General features: G+C 44.6%; 1 protein-coding gene across 1 annotated transcript in view; it reads left to right on the top strand.

Annotated features, from left to right (window-relative positions):
- ATP9B (ATPase phospholipid transporting 9B) overlaps positions 1 to 14,284 on the top strand; it is a 225,279-nt gene that overhangs the window by 150,177 nt on the left and 60,818 nt on the right. The window lies entirely within an intron of this gene.

Below are 14,284 nucleotides of genomic sequence, written 5' to 3'. Positions count from 1 at the left end.
AAGATGCAGCGTTTGGAAAGCACGCACAGGAGAGAAGTCCAAGGATGTGACTGGACAGCCTTTTGCTGAAGAGATTAGGTGTGGCACTCATGGACCCACTTAGCCATCTCAGCAGAAGTGAGGAATAGATGGGGTTGTCCAGCAAAGACCTGTGGAGGAGCCTTTTGTGTGGACGTGTGGACCCCCACGACACACACGAGAGCCCCACAGAGGTTTTGAGAATATTACACCAGCAGTAACACTGCCAGCTTGGACTGGAAGGGACAGAGACAGGACAAGATAAGAAGGCTGTCAGAATCCCAAATTCTGCAGAGGCTGAACATGGGCTGATAGAGCTTCCTAGCTGTAAACGTGTGGTGCGCTTTGAAAAAGGAAGAATACCTCAGAGGCCAGAGCTGGCGTATGGGCCGGGCAGGGGCTGTGGAGCCCTGAGGCCATACCTGCCTTGTGTTCTTGGGGGAAAGCACACCTTGGGCATGGTGTAATACGTCTTCATGTATTACTACGTTCCGTCTGCTTGTAATTTTTGTGAAATTTTTGCATTGGTTTACATGAGTGAGATTGACTTATAACTTTCCTTCTCACATCATTCTTTTGATGTTTAGTATCAAGATTATGCTATTCTCATAAAATATATTGATGAGTCTTCTCTAAAATATTTTTGTTTAAAATTGTAATTATTTACTCCTTGGACATATTTACATCAAGGAGGCCATGTCAGCCTGAACTTTTTGTTGTGGAAAGATGTTTGACAGTGTTGATTTCTTTACTAGTTTAAATATATTTCTTAAATAGTTATAGTTTAAACAGTTAACTTTAAAGAGTTAGAAAAGCTGCTTTCAGGCTTTTAATTTCCTCTTGAGTCAGTTTTGGAAAAGTTACGGTTTTAAGGAAGTATGTCAACTGTACCTAAATGTTCAAATTTTTTTTAAAATTAATTTATTTATTTTTGGCTGCATTGGGTCTTTGTTGCTGTGGGCTTTCTCTAGTTGTGGTGAGTAGGGGCTACTCTTCCTTGTGGTGCAAGGGCTTCTCATTGCGGTGGCTTCTCTTGTTGTGGAGCACGATCTCTAGGTGCATGGGCTTCAGTAATTGTGGCACATGGCTCAGTAGTTGTGGCACGTGGGCTGTAGAGAGCAGGCTCAGTAGTTGCAGGCATGGGCTTAGTTGCTCCGCGGTACGTGGGATCTTCTGGGACCAGGGCTCGAACCTGTGACCCCTGCATTGGCAGCCGTATTCTTAACCACTGTGCCACCAGGGAAGCCCTCAGATTTTTTAAATTAAATTTTGTTGATAGTGTTTCCTTGTTCTCTCTTCTTATATGTAGGATCTGTGATCTTCTTCATTCTTGATACTTATTTCTGCCCTTTCTCTTTTTTTTCTTGATTAGTCTTCCAGTGGTTTGTCAACTTTAGCAGTCTTAAGGTTGAGTTTATTGATTTTCTATGCTCTATAATATTTTTCTATTTTATTAATGTTACCTTACCTTATTTCTTTCCTCCTGCCTTCTTTGGTTTGTATTATTCTTACTTCTTCAGGTAGATGCTTAATTCACTAGTTTTCATGGTTTTTCCCCTTTTTGAATGTATGCAGTTGAGGCTATAAATTTCTCTGTAAGTACTACTTTGGCTGCATCCTAAAAGTTTTCATATGTATAGTGTTTTTGTTATTGTCAACTACAGAATATTTTTAAATCTCCACTGTGATTTCTTCTTTGACCCGTAGTTATTACAAAGTTATTTCTTAGTTTACAACCATATTTGCCCTTTCTAAGTATGTCTTTGTTCATATTTGACTTAATTGCATTGTTGTCAGAAAACATAGCATTCATTATTTCAGATCTATGAAATATGTTGAGACTAGTTATAGGGCCTGATATTTAGTTGGTTTTTGTAAACATTCGCTGTGTGCTTGAAAAGAACATGGAATCTGAATTGTTGGCTGCAGTGTTTTATATGTCCGTTAGGTCAAGGTTGTTCATCTTGTTTTTCAGTTTCTGTGTACCCTTGCTTGATTTTGTTCTTTACCTTTTCTAACAGTTACTGAGGATTGTGTTTAAATCTCTGATCAGTATTGTGAATTCATCTATTTTTCCTTGGAATTCTGTCTGTTTTTGGTATCATATATTTTGTGACTTTGGCATTGACTATATACAAATTTTTTTTTAACATCTTTATTAGAGTATAGTTGCTTTACAGTGTTGTGTTAGTTTCTGCTGTATAACAAAGTGAATTAGCTATATGTATACATATATCCCCATATCCCCTCCCTGTTGTATACAGATTTAAATTGCTATATATTTCTTATGAATTAGGCATTTTCTCATTACAAAGGGACTTTCTTTATCTCCACTAAAGCTTTTTGCATTAAATTCTACTTTGTTTTATGTTAATATAGTAATGCCAGCTGGCTTTAATTTGCTTGGCATGTCTTTTTCCATCTTTGTACTTTCAACTTTTCTTTGTAATTATATTTATATGTGTCTCTTGTAAATAGCATAAAGTTTAATTTTTATCTACTGCCATAATTTTTGACTATTTAGTGCATACACAATTATTGTAATACTGTTATATTTTTAGTTTAAATCTATCATTTTATATTGTGCTTTTAATGTGACTTAACTATTCTATATTTTTTCTCCTTTCTTACCATTTTATTATTTTTTATAATTCCACTTTTTTTCTAGTAGTTTATAAGTTTTATAAGCAGTTTCTGTTCTTTTAGTATTTATCCTAGAAATTAAAAACATTCTTAATTTCTCAAAGTCTAAAGGTAATCATTTCCTTTGCATGTCACCTTAGAAGTGTTTAACTCCATTTACCCCTTCTGACTTAATCCATTTTTGTCATTTATTCTAATTGTAGTTATTCTTAAACTCCAAGATATTACTTGGGTTTTTTGTTTTTTTTAATTACTTATTTATTATTTATGGCTGTGTTTGGGTCTTCGTTTCTGTGCAAGGGCTTTCTCCAGTTGTGGTGAGCGGGGGCCACTCTTCATCGCGGTGCACGGGCCTCTCACTGTCGCAACCTCTCATTGAGGAGCACAGGCTCCAGATGCTCAGGCTCAGTAGTTGTGGCTCACCGGCCCAGTTGCTCAGCGGCATGTTGGATCCTCCCAGGCCAGGGCTCGAACCCATGCCCCCTGCATTGTCAGGCAGACTCTCAACCACTGTGCCACCAGGGAAGCCCAATATTACTGTTTTACACATTCCCTCTTTTTTAAAAAAAAATATTTATTTATTTATTTTGGTTGTGCTGGGTCTTAGTTGTGGCACTCAGGATCTTCGTTGCGGCATGAGAGATCTTTAGTTGCGACATGCAGACTTCTTCGGTGCAGCATGCGAACTCCCAGTTTGCGGCATGCACGTGGGATCCGGTTCCCTGACCAGGGACCGAACCCGGAACCCCTGCATGGGGAGCGCGGAGTCTTAACCACTGGACCGCCTGGGAAGTCCCTACAGATTCCCTCTTAATTTTGGTTTATCCATGTTTTGTTTTTCTTGTTGCATTTCACACCTTCCACGTAGAATAATTTTTCTTCTGTCAGAAATTTATTTTTTTAGTTTTTGTTTAGTGCTGGTCTTTGTTGGGAACTCTCTAGATTTTTGCTTGGCTTTTCTTCTTGAAAAATAGTTTCACCTGTGTATAGATTTCTAAGTTGTCATGATTATTTTACTCTCTTTTGGCTTCCATGGCTGCTGTCCACTAGCTGTCATTTAAGTCTTACTCCCCTGTGACCCTTCCAGCCTCTTTCAGATTTTCTCTCTGTTGTTGGTGTCCTGCTCTCTGATATAATCTCTAGATGAATGTTTATTCTTGAATCTGTAGATAGGTTTCTTTCATTCATCCAAGAAAATTCTTAGTTTGTCTTTTTAAATACTGCCTTTGCCCTATTTTGTCACCTCTCTTTCAAGGTTGGTTAGATATCCACACTGTACCCTTTGTTTCTCCTGTTTTTACTTTTGTATTTCCCACCTTTTTGTCTCTGTGCTTTATTCTGTTAATAAATAGTATTCCTAGTGCCCTGTCTTCCAAGTCACTAATTTCATCTTTGGCTGTGTCTAATCAGCTATTAAACCAATCAGTTTCTTAATTTCAGTTATTGGTATTTTTTTAGTTCTAAAAATTTTATTCAATTTCTATATCACACTGACTATTTCATTTTTATATTTGCCTATTCCATGCAAGTATTCTTCTAATTGTTCTTGTGTATCCAGGTGTTTTATAGTTTGTGTCTGTCACGTGTAATATCTGATGCCTTTCGCAGTTTTGTTCTCTTGTATTTTTTCCTCGTGGCTCTTGTTCATGGTGTGTTGTTTGGGTACTGTGTGGTGTTTGCTGTTGTGTTGTGCTGTGGTTTATTTGGGTTTTGTTTGTTTGTTTGCAATTATATTTAAAAAGCTAACTATAGGAATCATTTGAAATAAAAGATGAAAGTATGTTTTTCCAACACAAATACCCTGCTTCTGAACTGTGTACTTGGAGGTACTGCCTGTCTTGAAACATCTTCATCCAAGTTCAAGGTTCACAGTTACTGAATTATTCAGGAAATGTGAGCCTGGCTCCATCTCCACGTGTAGGTGCCTTGGTCCAGGTTCTCCCTAAGTTTGAGAGTTAACCCTTCATGGCTCCACCCATCATGGGAAGGAGGCCCTCTTGTTGGACCTCCACCTTTTGATGTTCCTGGTCTTTACTTTTACTCCTTACGCAGGTGGACTATGGAAGAGCAAGTCCAAACTCTTGGGGAGGGCGTGTGCTCTCAGGGCAAAGGAGATTGTATGGTCGTCTCTGACCTCTCTGGTAGCTGATTTGGATTTAGTCCAGAAATTTCTCACTATCTACTCAGTTCTTTATTTCTTTTAGGAATTAAAAAAAAAATTATACAGTATTTCTTGCTGTTTTCAGTGGGAACATTGGTTCAAATAAAATACCTCCCATTACCCTAGGTCACAGAACGTTTTTGCAATTTTCCTTTTTTTTTGACTGTGCTGTGCAGCTTGTGGGATCTTAGTTCCGCACCCAGGGATTGAACCCAGGCCACGGCAGTGAAAGCGCAAGTCCTAACCACTGGACCGCTAGGGAACTCCCTGCAATTTTTGTGTAAAGGAAGTCATACAGATTTGATGAACTTGCATGCCAGTACTTCCCAACCTAAACGTTTGAGGCCTCAAAAGTGATAAACCTTATTCTTGAGAATGCACCAAACTTTCTTTTAACAACAAAATACAACTATTTCATAGAAAACCTGGGAAATGAAGGCTTTTAAAAAAACATCACTTGGATAAACAAACTATATCTATACAATGAATACTATCCATCAATAAAAAGGAATAAACTGTTGATCCATATGATAACTTGGACGTAACATTCGTGAAGTTACAAAAGTGTAACGGTGGAGAATAAATCACTGATTGCCATGGGTAGGGCTGGGACAGGTGTGACTCTTGAGGGGGAGGGGGAGGAGGTTCCTTGCTATGATGGAAACGTCTGTGTCCTGGGGGAGACGGGTGGACAGGGTGGTGATGGGAATCTCTCCGTGGGACACAGAGCAGAGAGTGCGTGTAAAGCTGGCAGAGCTTGGATCAAGTCTGCATTTGAGTTAACCGTATTGTCGCACCAGGTCTGTGTTTGGATAACAAGCAGTGGTCGTGCAACATGTTACCTTCAGGGGAAGCAAGTGAAGAGCACACGGAACTCTCTGCCCTGTTTTTGCCATTTCTTGTGAGTCTAACTATTTCAAAGTTAGAAGTCATTAAAAAGCACCCTTGATCCAGGAGAGTGAGTATCTGTCTTAGAGGCAGACTGCAGGCTCTTGAATCAGGTGGTGTGAGTCTGCTTTCTTGCGTTGATGCCATGACAGCTGTGGCCGCGGGCAGGTCTCCCAGCCTCTGCACCTCCAGTTCTCTCACCTGTTTCTCCATGGGGTGAAGTTGTATATAAAGCAGCGCGCCGGGAGCGAGACTCTGCTCTCTGTGCCTTTGTCCTTCTGGCTCTTCTTACATTCAGCTTCTTGTATCAGTCTGTGTTGGCTTTTAATAGAATGCTGAGTGCCTCTTTTGTCTTATCAAATACACTTACTACCTCGTTTGCCTTTTAACTAGACTATGGTGTTTCTCCATGAAAGAGCTACTGATGCAGTTTTTAGATGATGTGAGTGTAAGGCAAAGGGGGATTACCAACGTGCCGAACAGCCCCCGGGGAAAGATGGGCCGCTGCTGTCTGGGTGTGGCTGGAACAGGGAGCCCGGCGTGCCCTCGGGCTCTTGCCCGCCTGTGGACTCTGCTTCCCTCTGGCTGAGAGCCCTCCTCACCTGGCTACACAGATGGCGTTGGAGGCCTCGGGCTCATGTTCTGCTTGCTTAATTAAACTCGTGAAAAGCGAGTACTTCTCTCCAACCCGTTGAGGAAAACCCCCGAGAGGGGCACCAGCCTCCTGGTGCCACTGCTTGCCTGCATGCAGTGTGGACTGTCCAGGCCCAGCACGGGGGTGGCCGTACCCGCTGGCTGGGCGGTGCAGGCTCTGAGAGCGCGGGGCCGCCTCCTGCCAGCCCCATGGCCCCGCTGCGTGGGTTCGCTGTGGGCAGCGTTCCCTTCGGGACGACAGCCGAGCTGAGCTGAGCTTCTGCAGCCCGGGGCGGCTCCTGACTCTGCGCCAGCCTTTCCCTCCATCAGCTTCGTTCTTAAGATTCTGCTGGATCTGGGGTGTTTCTTGCCCTGTTTCCTTTTGCTATTCCTTCATCCTTTGACTTTTGGAGACATTTTCAGGTGTATCTGGTAAATTGCTTGTAATTAGTATATTGATTTATTTGTTTAGAAACTGAGAGACATGCTATTTTTAATAGGAATATTTACCCTTTCACATAATTGACACAGACTATTTGGCCTCATTTCTGCTGTGTGTATTTGTACTGTTGCTACACAGATGTTTTACATGCACGCGCACACATACAGCCCTGCAAGGCCCCCCCGCCCCACCCCGCATGCGGCCTTGAAACCACTGTGAATGCTGGGAGAATCCTGAATTCCTCTGTCTCCATTAACCCCAGGATTTGACCCTCTGATCAGTATTTGGTTGTTGTGGGACCTGAGAAGATGGACTGATTCTCCCTGAAGAACCTTCTGGGTTTGTGCCCATCCTCCTGATATGGGAGACACGCTCTCAGAACTGCAGGACCTGTGCTTACCAAGCCCACGGCCTGTGCCACCTCCTTACTCGCCTTCTGGCCTCCAGGCTTTCTTTGGTTCCGTCCACCTTGAACACTGAGGCTCAATTTATTTTTTGAAACACTACCCTATTTCAAATCCCAAGTCCACCCACACCCACTCCAAAACTTGATAATGTGATTTAGAATTTTGCTTCTACCAATTTCAACTACCTTCCATACTTAACTAGATTTTCTGTTCCTTGGGACCCAAGACTACATTTTGTTTATCCTCTTGTGTGTGGCAGTGGATACAAATCACAGGAGCAGTTAGCCTACTGGGGGGAATATCCGATCTGCCAGTGACGGAACATCCATGCCTTCTGAGCCCCGGAGCCTGGCTGACCCCCTGCCTCCCTAGGTGGCACCCACATGCTGCCCACCCCCACGCTTTCCATTTCAGCTCTGCCTTTTCTATGAAACCTTCTCTGGCTGTTCAGGGCCAGTGATCATCTGCTCCATCAGCATGACTCAGTCACCCACTTTGATGCGCTGTTGCTGACACGTGGCATTTTCCAGGTGCTGTTACCAAGGCTCAGAAGGGTCAAGTCTGTCATCAGCCCAGATCATGGAACTAGTACATTTGGGAATTAGGAATCCATACAAGTCATATGTAATGTCATTCCTGTAAAATTCCATTAACCTATGCTTCTCCCCAGTGCAGCAGCTTCAGGAGAATTGAGGGGGTTGATTTGACAGGAGTTGACTATCTGAAAAAAGGAACCTAGAACCACTTCCAGTTTCTGGCTTGGGTGACGGGTAGATCACACCATTCACTGGTGGGAGAAGCATCTCCTCCTCCTTGAGCAAGAATAAATTTGTTCTTATTTTGTTTGGCACAGGACGGGGAGGAAGTGGGAAAACTAGCCTCCATCATGTATATATTCATTTAAAGGTATTTGTGGTAAATCTAAGGTCAGATACCCTGTAGGCAATAGAATATGCAGTCTGAAGCCCGGGAGAAAGGTTCAAACCAGTAACAGAATATTACCTTCCCGGTGCATGGCCATGGGTGAATTCACCTAGTGAAAACATTTTGGAACCATTCCTTGCCATCTGTGGTGTGTCATGAAAATTTTAAAGAATCACAGAATGAAAAATTTGGGGGGGGAATTCAGATTAAATAGCATCTGTGCTTTTTCCTTTAAATGACAATTTACAGGAAAAGGTTTTGATTACTTTAGATAAAACTTGTCATTTAAATGACTTTTCTTTTGCTCAGATTAGGATCCAAACATACGTCTCACTTCAGAGGAATGCGTGTGAATTATTTCAGGTAGATTCACTCCCTGCGGAGCCTGGTGTGAGCTGGGGCTGTTTCACCTGGTTCTGATAAATGCTGCAGGTTTAACTGTAACAAATTAAGTTGAAATGTAGCAGGCCTCATGGGGCGCCAGTGGGGTCGCACTGCATGTTTTAGCAAAGTACACCTCACTTATTCAGGGTCCAGGTTACCTCCTCAGACACTTTTGTAGCTGTAAGATGAGACTGTTTGGAAAAGGAAGTGCCACCATTAAGATGATCTTACGTTCTAAAATTAACCTTGTGCTTTCTTCCTGTAGTGTAAAGCAGGTTCATACATGTTCCTCTCGGTGACACCCCTGAACACCCTGGCCCACGAAGATGGTTTATTTCATTTTTCTTGTTTTATAACAGTAGAGGTCACAACTGCCTCTGGTTCAGCTGACCATCTAAAATTGCAGTGACTTTTCCACTTATTTGGAGTAGGTCTCTAGATAATTTCACCGTTGCTAAATTAGCAACATAATTTAGCTTAAATATATATATGGTATCTATTACCTTATAATCGATTACTGTAATACTCAAAGTAGTAGGCTTAACATATATTTTTTTGTTCACAAATCATGTAACTATATAAAGTACTAGTCGAATAGAGGTATGGGTTTTAAAATTCCATAAAATTAGAACATTACTAAAAAGTAAGTTAAATATGGTGATGATAATTACTCTGTCAACTTGGTGTTTGAAGTTTGAGCTAGAAATTTTTTGCATTAAAAAGCAAATTATTGTACTAACATTTTTTATTTTATTTTATTTTATTTTGCGGTACGCGGGCCTCTCACTGTTGTGGCCTCTCCCGTTGCAGAGCACAGGCTCTGGACGCGCAGGCTCAGCGGCCATGGCTCACGGGCCCAGCCGCTCCGCGGCATGTGGGATCTTCCCAGACCGGGGCACGAACCCCTGTCCCCTGCATCGGCAGGCGGACTCCCAACCACTGCGCCACCAGGGAAGCCCTGTACTAACATTTGATCAAGATGTACCGTGTGAATCAGAGTAAACTTAAGCTCTCCTTCCTACCTGTATGGTATTATTGTCCTAGTTGAAGGTATTTTTCCTTTTAATAGTTTTTCACTTGTAAACCATGAACTTGCGTTCTGCAGTAGTTCTGCTTTATTTTTCTGAACGTGAAGGTTATCTGCATTCCCTTTTTCACTAGTAACTACTGCTTTGTACATTCCTCGAGGGGATTTAGACTTGTAGCCAACCTAAACTATTCCAGTGGTGTTGATTTGTGATGCAGTATTTCATGAAGTTTTATATTCTTACAGCTCTGTACAGCAGTGGTTGTATTAGTAAACCCTCTCTGGCCCGGATCTCAGGAGCACGACCTGGAGGAACCTGAGAGATGCTCCTTTGGTTCCCGCTCAGCCCCATGCCCAGTGCAGACCGCAGGCTCTTGAGAAAGGCCCGTCTGGCTGCAGATAGGAGCCCACTTGCCTTGAGATCCCTGAGGCAGGCTGATGTCTTCAAAAGTAATTCTACCAGAAGCTGCAAGGAGACCACAGCACACAGAGAAGAGCCCTGTCTTCCCAACTCCAGGGAGCCATCTGGGCCATCTTCACAGGGGTCACATGCCCTGCCCAGGCCTTGCCCCTGCTCTGTGCCCACCAGGCTCCTGCTCGTTCGTTGGCCATCTGGCCTGCCTGTTACCAAGTGACTCTGACTCTCACTTTATTCCCTGACTCCTGGACACTCTGTCTTATGACCACACCCAAATCACAGGTTAGACCCTGTAAAATCCTTCTTTTTAAAAAAAAAAAATTATTTATTTTATTATTTATTTATTTTTTAAGTTTTTGGCTGCATTGGGTCTTTGTTGCTGCACACGGGCTTTTCTAGTTGCGGCGAGCGGGGGCTACTCTTCGTTGCGGTGCATGGGCTTCTCATTGCCGTGGCTTCTCTTGTGGCAGAGCACAGGCTCTTAGGCCTGTGGGCTTCAGTAGTTGTGGCTCATGGGCTCAGTAGTTGTGGCTCGCGGGCTCTAGAGCACAGGCTCAGTAGTTGTGGCGCATGGGCTTAGTTGCTCCGCAACACGTGGGATCTTCCCAGACCAGGGTTCGAACTCATGTCGCCTGCATTGACAGGCGGATTCTTAACCACTGCGCCACCAGAGAAGTCCTGTAAAATCCTTCTTTTTCTTCTTCCAACCTTCCTAGCACCCTGAACTCTTCCTGGGCGGCCGCTACTTAGTGCCTGTTGGCAGGACGCTCCCCAGTACTTTGCCAGCCTTTCCTCCTGGCTGGCCACCCCTCCGGGCGCCTCCCCACAGCTGTTGGGAGACCCCTGGGGCTCACACAAGCCAGGTGCTGTGTGCAGGCGATGGCACGTCCTGGACCAGTGCCCCTGGGGCAGGGGAGGCCCGGGGACTGCGGTGCTCTCCCCGCAGGTCACCTTGCGCAGGCCGTGTCCTCACCCTCCTAGCAGGGTTCAGAAGAGCCGAGAGCTAGCAAGGGGCTACTTTATAAGGTCCGTGTCGCTGTCAGTTAGAGATTTTCTTTCTGATCAGTACAGGTCTTATAATCTGTAAGATGTGAAAGTTATGGACAAATGAATTGTGATTCTTTTTTTTTTTTTTTTTTTCTTGCGTTATGCGGGCCTCTCACTGTTGTGGCCTCTCCCATCTGCGGAGCACAGGCTCCGGACGCTCAGGCTCAGCGGCCATGGCTCACGGGCCCAGCCGCTCCGCGGCACGTGGGATCCTCCCGAAACGGGGCACGAACCCGCGTCTCCTGCATCGGCAGGCGGACTCTCAAGCACTGCGCCACCAGGGAAGCCCTGAATTGTGATTCTTTTATTTGAATTTCTCTGACTCGCCTGCAGGCTTTCTTCGCTGACTGACTCCTGGAGATCGCCTTCCAAGTGTGCATTTATTAATAGGCAGGTCGCAGGGTTGGACACAAGCAGCTTCACCACATGGAGTCAGTCCGTCCTGTCTGCTGCTTTCCTGGTAGAATTAAGTCAGGTGCAGACGTCCCGGTAGAACTTGAAGCCTATCTGAGTGGTCTTAGGTCTGACTGTTAATGAGGACGAATGAGGCCCGGCTGGTTATGCACAGAGGTATAATTCCTCTGTCCTTGTTCTACCTGCTGATAGTCTGGGGCTCAGTGACTCCTTGCTGACTAAAGGGCTTCACCAGCCTGCCTCGGAGGCGTGCAGAAGGGCTGCCGCTCACCCACCCACGTTTTCCTGTCCTACCTGCCATAAAAGTGGCCGCCACCCATGATCAGCGTCCTGCCTTGAGGGACAGTGACGCCCACACCCCTTTGCCAGGTGTTTGGTTCCTTACTGGGATTTGATATTTTCTTTACTGGCTCACCAAATTCTAGCGTCTTGAAGAAATGAAATTTTCTTACCTCTAAATCTCGGCCCTGTTTTCACCGTTGCTAAGGGGCCTCTCATTTGTTGGTGGTTCTTACTTTTCGCTGAAACCCTGGGAGCCCTTCCTGGTTCATGGGCTGCTTCTGTGCTGGCTTCTTCCTGGGGGTATCTCAGCGTTAGCTTGAGCCGTGGCACATTTCCCCGTGCCAGCCCCTGTTGTTTCAGTGCCGTATTGTTCCACGTCCCTGGGTGTCTGCCTGCCTACGTGCACACCCCTGGATGTCTTGGATTTCCTGGTTTTCGTCGCCAGATTTCACTCTCTTTGCCACACTTATAGTTTGCATTTCATGCTTGTGCATTCTTTTAATCAAATGAAATAAAAATCTTGTGAATAAAAATATTCTATTTAAAAAAAATTAGACACAGCTGAACATTTTTGACACACCTGGTATATAGAGAGAGCTGCTCTGGGAACAGCTAGCAAGCAGCCCTCCCCGCAGTGGTATGTTCTTAGCGCGTGTCCTTACAGGGGGCTCTTTAGAATTCCAGGCTTGGAAGGTCTCTATTCTAGTCCTGTGCTTTCAGACAGGATTGCAACAAAACTGTCCAAGGTAGGATGGACCACCATTTGTTTTAAGTTGCAATCTTACTATACAATTGTAACTTATGAAATTTCTAAGGTAAGTAAAAGGTCCAGAGTCTAGTGACAAATGCCCTTGTGTTTGCCATAGATTTAACATGTTCAGTCTTTGTTGAGATCCTTTTACTTTTTAAGAAGGTAGATGTCATAAAGTCATGGACCTTCCCTCTCTCTGCTCCTGCCTTCCCCAGAGGTGATTTTTCTCCTGAAATTGGGGTGGGTCCTTTCTGTTCATGTTTTTATGGCCTTGTTGCATATGGTGGGACCTGTGAACATTATAAAGTTTTGTGTATTTTTAGAACATTCATAAATATGATTGTATTAAGTGTATTTGTACCTCGGTTTGCTATTGCCCCAATTTTAACTATACTGTTGCTGGGCGACTTGGATGCTTTCATGATCGGTGCCGCACGGACGGCATCCTAGTACGTGCTGCTGGGCGCACGTCGGGGCTTCTCCTGGTGGGTCGATGGCTGGAAGAGGCGCGGCCGGGAGCACTGGCCAGTCTTCATTTCACTGCGCGCTGCCAGGTCCTCTAAGTGGCTCCACTGTTACACTTCTACTTGCAGTTTATTAAAATACTTGTTTCCCCACGTCCTCACTAATGTTTGCTGTTGTCAAGCTCTTCTGTTTTGTTTCACAGTTCTCTAATATCCTAAATGTTCTGAACTCGTGTTTAGAATAACTTTGTGGTTATCTACGAAGATGATGGTGTGTGGTAGAGGCATCAAAGGAAAGAGGGCTTTTATTCAGGCCCTTGCTGGTTGGAAGCAGAAAAGGGGTGAGCAGTCTGGAGCCCCACACGGGACCCCGATGGGACTGTCCACAGAACAACGTCTGCCCCCCGTGGGAGATGGCGGTATTGCGAGGGTGTCCAGGGAACAGTTTTCAGACGTGGGGAGTTTGTGTATGTGGAATTTGGGTTTTGGAGAAAGAATCACAGGGAAAAGTTGGGTCAAAGAGTAACACGTAGACGTCTAAGGTGACGGGATTGTGTGGGGAGACGCAAGGGGGACAGGCGTGTGCAGCACGACTCTGGATGCAGGCTGGCGGGGAATGCCAGTCGCAGTCTGGATGGCTCCATGGGCTCCGCAGAAGGCTTGTCCCGGGGGTGCTGAGGCCAGAGGGCAGTGGACCCTGCACAGGGCAGAGCAGTCCCCGGGCGGAGCGCCTCAGCCAGTGTCCTGCAGGCCCTCCTCCTGGACCACCGGCCCGCGTCCTGCACAACGGGGCTGCTTAAAAATGGGTCAACGAGAAAAACGAATTTCTACAAATCATACACATATGTGTTTACATTACATTTTACATTAATTCATAGAAATATATGTTCATTCACCAGTCTGTTAATGTAGAGCTCTGGCCCTTTTTTTTAGTATGTTTTGAAAATCTACATTTTCCTCATACAAAGAGGTATTCATAGTGCATGGTTTATAATTTCCACTTTGGATTTCCTTATGGAGGAGGGAAAATGATTTTACTGATCTGTCTGGTGAGAATCTTCCCAAAGATTTAAGTTCCATGTTTTTAGTCTCACCCACACCTTATTAAAAATATTTTTTTAAAACAATTCATCACTGTCCAATCTTTCAAAACTTCCATTTCACTGAAGTGGAAAAACGTCTCTTGATTTCTGTTAATAATCCCATTTCATCAAATTACATAACATCAGTGTGTACACCTGACATGGGTGGGCCATAGCGGCCCCTGGTCGGTGGAAGGGGGCGGGCAGGGTCGTGTCGGAGGGCAGCGTACAGGTGCTGGTGCCGTGGACATCAGTCACCCCGGCAGAACGGTGCATGCCGGGCGGGCGCAGGACGGTCC

Source organism: Lipotes vexillifer, unplaced genomic scaffold, assembly GCF_000442215.2.
Source record: "Lipotes vexillifer unplaced genomic scaffold, Lipotes_vexillifer_v1.1 scaffold1012, whole genome shotgun sequence".
Taxonomy (NCBI): Eukaryota; Metazoa; Chordata; class Mammalia; order Artiodactyla; family Lipotidae; genus Lipotes; species Lipotes vexillifer.
Note: the sequence above shows the minus strand (reverse complement) of the source record. Positions and strands in the feature narration are given on the sequence as shown.